This window comes from Dreissena polymorpha, chromosome 10 (assembly GCF_020536995.1).
Source record: "Dreissena polymorpha isolate Duluth1 chromosome 10, UMN_Dpol_1.0, whole genome shotgun sequence".
Lineage (NCBI taxonomy): Eukaryota > Metazoa > Mollusca > Bivalvia > Myida > Dreissenidae > Dreissena > Dreissena polymorpha.
In genome coordinates this window covers 51140037-51150946 of record NC_068364.1, presented here as the reverse complement: position 1 = coordinate 51150946, position 10910 = coordinate 51140037, and positions in this window count along the sequence as shown.

Below are 10910 nucleotides of genomic sequence, written 5' to 3'. Positions count from 1 at the left end.
CGTATCCCAATCCATTGACTGAATCCGGGTCGGTTCGGTCCCTTGATGCCGAACAAAAACAAAATTTAGTTCTCTAACATTGAGAGAAAACAGTAAAATATCAAAGAAACAGACCAAAGTCTCATATTTTCTTATCTTATTATTTGTCTAGATATGCTTAAAATCTCACTACAGGCGGTATAGGATTAAAAAATATTCAGGGAGAGGGGGACCCCCGAACCCCCCGTTTTCATGTCTCATAGCCGGGCCTACAGCTCAAAAAATGCTAGCTACGCCCCTGCTTTCCGAGAAATATGTAAGGCCACAACAAATTGATGATTTGTTCTACGGATTTTTGCTTCCCAAAAATGGAGCGAGCGAGCGAAATAAAAATAAATTTATTTTTATTCAATTTTTTTGTTAAATCACAGGCGAGCGAAAAGCGAAAAATAAAAAACACATTATGTATTGTCAACGTAAATTGATATATTTTTCCAAACAAATGCATTATATCTGCAAAATACCAGTAAAATATCATTTAGAGATAATAATTGCGTTTAAGCCCTTATCAAATGTTTGTAAAAAAAATTAAAAACAGTCTCTAATAGCTGTTCTGCTTACTCACACCAGGTAGTTATTACTTAAATTTAACATTGTACATGTAGGTTTCATTATCAAAGTTATATAAGAAGCTCAGTTTTTTGTCAATGATGGTTTAATAACATGACACAATAAATAATACAATAAATATCAAGCATAAGCAGTGATTTTTCTTCGCGTCGTATTTTACAGCATGTGCCTTTTTGATTTTGGGATAACGTGCGATAAACCATGAAATTGAGAATATTGAATCATTATTATTATTATTATTATTATAGATAACAGTATACCAATTGTTAATAAGTGCATGTTTAACTGCTTTCTAAAATGTATATTATAAAGTGCTAGGGCATTAAACTGCTGTATGATAAACTCAATAAACCAATTGAGTTTATTTTTAAAAAACTGACTTATTTTTTGGAAATTTTGGCGAGACTTTAAAAAGAAAAAAAGTTACTTTTTGAGAAACAGCTTTATTACAAATTTCAATTTGGACACAGCCTATACGAGTCTGTAATTTGGGGCAAAAACACTGATACGAAATATCTCAAATATGTATTAGTTCTAAATTTCATAGGTTATGGTATTATACAATGCTAAATGCATTACTTTCGTTATTTAAGCACTTTTAAAATTAGAAATGAGAAGTTTCAGTTGTGTAAAGTAAAAAAAAACATAACTTCCTAATGAAAGAAAAATAAGAAATGGGTTGTTAAAGTTTTGTATTTTAATATAAAAAAGTCAATCAAATGCCAGTAAAGTTGTTTAGGTCCAGAAAGTTTCTTCACTTTCTTACTTATGTTAAATTCATGTTTTAGGGGCAAAATGTACACCTTGCACTTAGCCATCAACAGTTTGAACTAGTAGATAGGTGGCTCGTACAATTTATATTATACTCGACATTTTTTCGTCCAGTTCAACACTCCTTTGCATGTAAATTTTTAATATTTTAACGTAATCAACAAGTTTATTTGCAGATGAATGCATACCGGCGACATTTCACATCCTGATGTAGATCCGGTTGAAATTATAAAATAACTCAAATCGTCTTTGATGCAATGACTCATTGCAACGGGGGAAAATTAACATTTCCATTTGTGTCTTTTGCCGACACGACAAGACTGGCGAACGCTGCCATTTGTTTTAACCATAAACCAATCTAATAACGCCAAGTGTTATAACACTCTAGGCCTATGTCGTAAAATACGTAGGCTAAGTAAAACTAAATCATTTCATAAATAGGTGCGCAGCAAATTTTTTGCTGCGGGCGCAAAATAAAAATAAAAATATTTTTATTCAGTTTTAAGATTTTTAGGTGCGGCGAATCCATCGAACATTTAATCAATTTGTTGTGGCCTAACCAACAATACATCCAACGTCATCAATAACTATTCTGATATCGAGGTGTTAACATTTGTGTGTTTCAAATTCTGTTCTAATAAGCGGCTCGTACATAAATCAGATCCAATTTAGAAACAGATGACAGATAAACAGTAGGTCAATTACTGGCGGAATTATTTCAGGATTTTATTCCAAAAAGTATGGAGGGATACGGTTGCTCCCGTGCGTTGTTGATGGCCATATTTTAAATCTTCAGGTACCAGAAACCGTTTTGACCAACCTACTCCTCGACTTAAGAACAAAAAGTAAACGTATATCCACGAAATATACGTTCAGCGCTTCAATATGTACAAGCTACAAATGATGCTTAGGTCATAATTTGAATGTTGTGAATGATTTGTTAATTTCGAGATGTTAAATTCCATGTCTTATTGACTTGTATTACACTGATGGAACTATAAAACGATTAAAGAATATATAAAAAAACTTAATTAAAGGGACATTTTCACAGATTTATGCATGTATTGAAATAAGTCGTTAAACGTTTTAAATTGAAAAATGTAAAGATTGGAACAAAATAGCTCCAGAATAAAAAAAGAAAGAAAACAATGTATTCATCAACTGGGCTCGAACCACTGGCCCATGGAGAAAACGACTAGCGCTATAATCACTTGTCCATCCGTGCCCACATAGGAACAAGGGTATTTTATGCTTCATATCAGCATATGGTCACAAAATATAACGATACAACAGAAATATCCAAATTATTAAATCTTTAAGCGTTTGTAACGCTTTATAATTTTCAGGCTTTTAATTCGCCAAAAGATGCATATAATAGATATTTCAGAGCATGGTAAACGTTCAGTATTACTGTTTCCTCGCAAATGTCATTACTACATCGAACATTTTAGAATCTGAATTCAATTTTGTCGATTGACCAAACCGTGAAAAGGTCCCTTTAAGTTTATAATTGATTGGTGAATACGGGCCCTGGTGAACTATTGAAGTATTATGGGGGGTTATTGAAGTATTATGGGGGGTTATTGAAGTATTATGGGGGGTTATTGAAGTATTATGGGGGGTTATTGAAGTATTATGGGGGGTTATTGAAGTATTATGGGGGCAAATTATTTAACCTATAATGCACTTCGTCATACGTTTTCATCGTTTTAAAGCACAACTAGAACATGAAGAACATGGGTGGATCCTTAACTTCTCAAACAATTATATGACCCGTTCGAAAAACGGAGCTTAATGCATGTGGGGACTGCACATGTTAATGGGTGGTGCGGTAGTCGAGTGGGGTGGTGCGGTAGTCGAGTTGTAACACACTGGTCTACCATTCCAGAGGTCCCTGGTTGAATTCCTGGCCGGGGCACAGGAAATTTCAGAAATGCTTCAAGTGTTTCCCACCCAACTAGAGATGTACTGGTATGAAGACCAGGTTATTCTCGCGTGTATCGGTGCTATACACTGAGCACGTAAAAGAACTAAGGGATCTATTCGCAAAGAGCTAGGGTATCGCACCCGGATTCCTTGTATCTCAATACTGTCTCTTCTGCTTGCTGTCTCATCAGCAAAAACCAAAAGGACCCCATTGGAAATAAGTTTTCATGGGTTATCCATGACTGCAAGGTCAAAAGAAATACATAAAATAGGTCACGATATTTTACGCACATGCATTAAGCCCCGTTTTCCCAGAGCGAGGCTCAAACTGTCTTCCATTTAGCGTGATACTGGTATTAAGTAAATTTCAATAAAAACATTAAAAGGTTAACGGGTGCTAATAAACGGGTTCTCTTTATTTGAAATATTATATATATTTAATTTAATATTATCACTTCTACCAGTCACGATGTCAAAAACAAACTGAATTATAATAGCCGTTTAAAGGGACCTCGTCACATATATTGGCTTGTATTGAAGTTTGTCATTAAATGCTTAAATTGATAAATGTAAACAGAGAAGAAAAAAGAGTAATATTAAGAAAAAGTAATCCTCAACTGGGCTCGAACCACTGACCCATGGTATTAAAGTATTACTCGTACACCAATCGGCCATCCGTACTCAGAAAGAGAGAGGTGTTTATAATATAACGATAACTCTCCAAATTATTCAATCGTTTCGAATTAGTAACGATTTATAATTTTCATGTTTTTTAATCGTAAAAACATGCATATAATGGATATTTTAGAGAATCGTAAATGTTCAGTATTATTGTTACCTCGCACATATTACAACTACAACGAACATTTGCGAATCTGAAATAAAAAAAAATCAAATTTGTCAATTTACAAAAAGGTGTAAAGGTCCCTTTAACGTTTAATGTTGAAGCTAAGAGGAGGTCATAATTATGAGGTGTCTCAACACTGAGCCAAATTATTCCAAAATTTCCAGCAGGCAAAAGATGAGAGCCACGCTAGCAGGTAAAAGATGAGAGCCACGCTATAGGAAAAGGGGGTCTTAAGCATGTGCGTGTACGTGTACGTACAAGCATTAAACCCGTGTTCCCTGTGGCAGGCTCCAATTGACTTTGTATTATGAAATGTTTTGATGTTAAAGATATCTTAGCGATTACATCGACACAAAAACGAAAGATTTTAAAACACAAATTGTGGTGTTTGAACCTTGCAAAATGTTAAATATGAGCAAGGAAAATAAAGGATATGTATTTGCTGCGAGTTAAAACCGTGAATTATTTTTCCAGAAGAGAGAAAATTATTCTTTTTTAGGCTATTGCAGGAGTGTAATTTGTTTTGTTTTTAATTTACCGAGAAAAATATCTCACGTTATTACCCCGCAAACAAACGCATTTCTTTTGTATTGATTCTTTGCATTATTATTTTGATGGCAGTTACTTTAAAGTCGTATAAGACATGTAATATTTTCAGATTGATGCGTAGTATTGGGTTAAATAAATCAACATCCCAGCGCCATTTTAATTACCATACAAGGGTTCGTTGGATTTCAAACGTAATTTGTAAGAGGGCAGCCACTGGACCTGCAGATAGACAAAAAATAATGGCCGTTAAATAGTTGGGCTTACTTATTCCGAGCAGAAACAATGCATAAAATATCATTAAAATGAGGCAGCTACTGGCCCTTCAGATAGACAAAATATAATGGCCGTTAAGTAGTTGGGCTTCCTTTTTCCGAGCAGAAACAATGCATAAAATATACTTAAAAGTGATGGCAACATTTTGAACGCCACTTCAGTGTTACATGGAAGGGGAGTATTATATTAAGTGCGTTTGCGCTTATTCGGGAACAGTTTATCGTAACATTTTTTTAAATTTAACCGAATTTCCTGCGCCGCTAAAAGTGTCCCAGGAACAGCAATGTATAATACTATGAGCCGATCTGGGAAAACATGGCTTAATATATTTGCGAAAAGTGTCGCTATAGATTAGCCTGATCAGTTTGCACAGGCTTATACGGGGTTATACGTTCCGCTTTTATTTAATTATTCCTTCAAAGGAAGTCTCTTTGAAGTGAAACTGCACAGGCTAATCTTAGACGTCATTTCCGCATATGCATTTAGCCCAGTTTCCTCGTACGATGGTCAAATAAACGAAGACTAGTATTTGATAGTTATTATATAATCAAGACTATGCGTTAGGTATCATTTTATATTTTATTTGATAATAATTTTATGTTCACAAATCAACCAAAAATATGTAAGCAGTTCAAATTACTGGACAAAAAACACAGCAATGTCGTTCTACAGGTGAAAATATTGACACTACATTTGTGGTTTTACAGACAGCGAGAGCGGTGTAAGGAACATCTCATATGAGGGATTGACACATTGATGTAACGCTGATAATGCTGTAAAGTCTGTTTTGTTAACAAACTAATGTTAATCCATAACTAAGCTCAATAATGATACCGTCTTATAACTGAAATACATAAGGTACTGTAAACTCATTCAGAAGGTATTGTAAACTCATACAAAGATACTGTAAACTCATTCATATTCGTCGGCATGAAATTTCGTGGCTGAAAAATATTTATTGCGGACACGTACTTTCGTGCATCTTTTTATACTGGGGAAAAATGAAATTTTCGTCGTTCATGTTCAGACGCGCCTTTATCACACGCCATACCCTGTTTCCCGCGTACTATAACCATTTCGAATATTTTTATCTTACACGTGTGTAATATACTTTTTAAGCGTTTTCATTGGCTTAGTTTTCGTTCGATTGACCAAGCGCATTTTGTTATTTTGCTGAAATGACGCTGCAACGTCAAATGGCGTCACGAGGTCGCCGTGGTGTAATGGATATGGTGTCCGCCTTGCGACCGGGAGGTCACGGGTTCGATCCCCACCGTGGGAGCGTTCTTAAGATCTCCCACAAAGACACCAAGTACTGGTTCTAGGCCCAGGAAACGGACTCGAGAGCATTTATATAAGCCTAAGGCTTTCGACGCAATCGAGCTAAAATAAATAGGTTTAAACTAACTAAATGGCGTCACGAAATGTAAACAACATTCGGAATTTATCATTATGTTAACGTAAATATTTACTTAATTTGCTCCTTTAAAAGCATGTTATATAGAGAATACTATGTTAGTGTGATTGTGTACTTAAATTTATCCCATGAGTGGAGAAAGGTTTACATGGCGAGGCTTGCCGAGCCTTGTAAGCCTTTCTGAGACGAGTGGGATTAATTTTAAGTACACAATCACACTAACATGTTATTCTATTTATCCTACAATGTTTTTTATTTAATTTATTCCTGATTCAATCAAAACAGTAGTCTTTAATTGATAAAATAAAAGCAAAACACATTAAATTAACTGAATCTAACATTGCGTAGAAATATTAATTGTGATCTTTCCCGTTTACGGAACTCAAAATAGCCCTTAAGAATTCCACGCAAAAGAAGAGTAACGAGCCAAAATATCGCTATACGCCTCGATTCAAATAAATGGCTTAATGAATTTTCACACTTGAAGGCTAATCATGGACGACTTTTTCCACGTAAACTGGCCCTGATAAGCCTGTGAACTGGCACTGGCTTATATGACGAAACTTTCAGCACATTTGATCTGGGAATATCAGAAATCAGGCGTAACCCATTTATGCCTTGTGGACACTCCCATCCTTCTAAATTGGATCAATTTATTTTCAAAATTAGGGATGTCTAGTATATTTATTTCTATATTTAGAACAATTCTTACAGAAATTCCTTTAAGCAAACAGCGTGGACCCAGATGAGACGCCGCAATGTCCTTTTTTCAGGACGCTAGGCATGAACGGGTTAATGCATGAGCGTTAAGTGTCGTCCAATATAGGGCTGTGCTGACACTTTCCGCTTTCCGCTTTTATTTGTATTTTCTCTTCTTCGCGAAAATCCAGTTAGGGCAGAAAGTGTCATCCTGGTAAGCCTGTGCAAACTTCACAGGCTAATCCGGAACGACCTTTGACGCACATGCATTAAACTCTTTTTCCAAAAGAGCTCATATGTTAAGAAATCATACATATCAGTAAAGTCACAGTAAGTCTTGTGTTTCGAGTGATATCTTTATTTCACGTAATATTGAACAATTCATGTATTTTTTTTAGATAAAAATAAGAACAAAATAACGATGCATCTTGTTGTATAGTCTTCTGCAAAGAAAGAAGTTAACTAGCATCTTGATATAAATGCTGTAAGAAAGCAGCATAGTTATGCAAAGAGTAAAAATGACACTGTGGATAGAAATCTGGAACATCTGATCTGTTGTAGCCATATCCTTATCAAGATTTCATTAATTGGTGCACATATTTAAATTCAATCTCCAAGGAAGATGTCCAATTAAGTATCATTAATTCATTAATTGGTCCACATATTTAAATTCAGTCTCCAAGGAAGATGTCCAATTAAGTATCATTAATTGTATTCATCGAACGAAGCATAACTTGACCCTCTGCAAAAATAGTATGCCATATTCGGCCATGTAGCTCTAGACAACCCGTGCAGTCTGGTCAGGAGCTGACGTGTCCGCTATAAAGTCACACAAGGTGGCTTGGTCTCATTAAAGGGCCGTCCAACAGATAGAGCGTCGTATCGACGCGAAAAGATATTTTGGGAAACTACGAGGATTGCTTATATAGCTCTAGAATACATACGCTCAAATCATGAGCGTGGAAGGTCGAGTGGTCTGGGCGGGACGCTTTTTAATCCATGAATCCAGGGGTCAGTGGTTCGGGCCCTGTTGAGGTTTAATTGTTTTCCTTTTTTAAATTGTATTCTTGTTTTTTACAGGAGATTTTTAGTTCAAATGTTTAAATGTATCAATATAAAGCATTTAACGCATTTAATGACAAGCTTCAATACATGCAAAAATCTGTTGGACGGCCCCTTTAAATGACAGGGTAGTTCCTGACCAGAACGGGTCGCCTCTGTCTACCTTATATGCGAGTAAGTAGATATAGATATTTTTATAACAATTTTAATTCATATAGATACATACAAACATGAATATTCCTTTACTATTTCACCAATATCAGTCGATCAAATATGTTCCTCGACATCGACAATTTGACTGTTTCTTGTATTTATAGGCTCTTGATTAGCTCTTGATAACTACGAAGGTCTGTACTGTCACAGGCACTCAAGCAACAGCGTCATGCTATTAGTGTTCCATGAACGCAGACACGTTTGTTTCTTATTCATAACGTGATCATAACGTCAGAGTTTTCTAGCGTCTAAACTGAGAACGAGTCCATGGAAGTTTATGAGATAAACGTCCAACGTAAAATCCCGACGCGCTACAGAAATAATTATATGAGCCTCGCTCTCGGACAACCAGGCTTCATGCACGTGCGTAAAGTTTTGTCCCATATACGCATTTACAGTCCGCACAGACTACCGGTGGGCAGGGACTACACTTTCCACTTCTACGGTAGTTTTCTTTTAAATGAAATCTCTTCTTACCAAAAATCAAGTTAAGGCGGAGAGTGTCGTCTTAGTATAGCCTGTGCGGACTGCACAGGCTAATCAGGACGACATTTAACCAACTTGCATTAAGCCTGGTTTTTCTAGAACGAGGTCCAATTATATGAGTCATGTTCTAAGAAAACTGAGCATAATGCATGTGCGTAAAGTGTCGTCCCAGATTAGCCTGTGAAGTCCGCACAGGCTAATCAGGGACGACACTTTCCGCCTAAGCTAGATTTTTGCTGAGAAGAGACTTAAACAGAAAATATTGTATAAGCCGAAAGTGTCGTCCCTGATTAGCCTATGCGGACTGCACAGGCTAATCTGGGATGACACTTTACGCACATGCATTACATCCTCTTTTCATAGAGCACGGAACATATGAACTGCCAATCTCATCTTGATCTATCTGAGTTTTCCATAACCAGAAATACATCGAACGTCACAACGACTAGTATCCGAAGGGATCGCCGTCTATACATAGTCGTGTGTTCGCAATTGTTCCTGTAATAATTCTTTCGTACATAAATCAGGCCCCATTTAGAAACAGATGAGAGATAATCTGTAGGTACATTACTTGCGGAATTATTTCAGGAGTTCATGCCCAGCCGTCAATGCGGGTAAAGTTGCCCTCGTGACAGGTTTGTGTTGTTTATTGCCATATTTAAGTATCCATTTACTCAGACTACTACGGATTATTGGTCTTTTTTGTTTAAACCTCAAATCTGCGACTTTACGATTTACTTGTATTGTGGTCAACACGTAGTTTCACTGGATACATCAATAACTAAAGAGGTAAAATGTGCGGAAATTACGTACTGAAATTACCTTCATGTTTATAAACAACATGTACCAAACCTTAAATGTTTTTTGATAGACAGTAATGTTTTCCAATACTGTTTGAAAGTTATTGCGTCTTCGAACATTCTGGAACCGTTCCTGAAAAAAACAGTGTTGAGATACATCGAACAGTTGGACTGTTATATAATAAATGAAATAAATGAAATTAAATATTTATCGAACAGTTGAAACAGTTCAACTGCTATGTAATAAGAATTAAACATTTTGACGATTTGCGTAGAATTAAAGACTGTGAACTAGTGTTCCTCTGTTTCAATAGTTGTGAAATGTGACTTTAAAACTATTATATTGTAAATCATTTCAATATAAGGCTATATAGTATAAAAACTATTGATTGTAAAATATATTAAATGTGAAAAAAGTTAAAAATGTTATTTTTTCTAAGAACTTGTATTTCCATAACCCTGGTTGATATTGTATTGGGATTAATCTGTCGTTTTACCGACCACCGATATTCTCCTAGCACTTTGTACTCGGATCTATAAGCAATGAACTACTTTTAAGTTCGCGGCATAATGCGGCGTCTCATCTGGGTCTGCGCTGTTTGCTTAAAGGAATTTATGTAAGAAATATTCTAAACATAGAAATAAATATACCAGACATCCCTTATTTTGGAAATAACTTGATCCAATTTAGCGGGATGGGAAAGTCCACTAGGCATAAATAGGTTAATAATGGTCATGTCATTAATCAGACGTAATATAATATTAGCCTAGATCTGTGAAAACTGGACCTATGCTCTGATTAAAGTGCCGTCCCAGATTAGCCTTGCAGTCCATAGGCTAATCAGGGACGACACTGTCCAATTTTATAGAATTGTTTGTTGAAGGTATTTTTTTTAAGAATTCTGAACGCAATTCACGGTATAAGTGAGTGTATGTGAGTGTGTCGTCCCGTGTTAGACTGTGCGGACTGCACATACTTATTTAGGACGACACTGTATTTACATGCACTGAGCCCAGTTTGGCTATTTATTTAAAAACATGTGAGAAAATATGGAAACAAAATTAATGCCATACATATTCTAACCAGTACAAACAATTCAAACATAAGCATAGGATTCTCCATCAGTAGAAGTGACATGCAATATGTATTTGTGTCTAAACTGTCGTTGAATACTTCTCACGTCAGGGTTTATTTGAATATTTTGAGTTTAGTATATTTTGCTCTGCTACATCTTTTTCCAAGTAAGTGATTTAACAA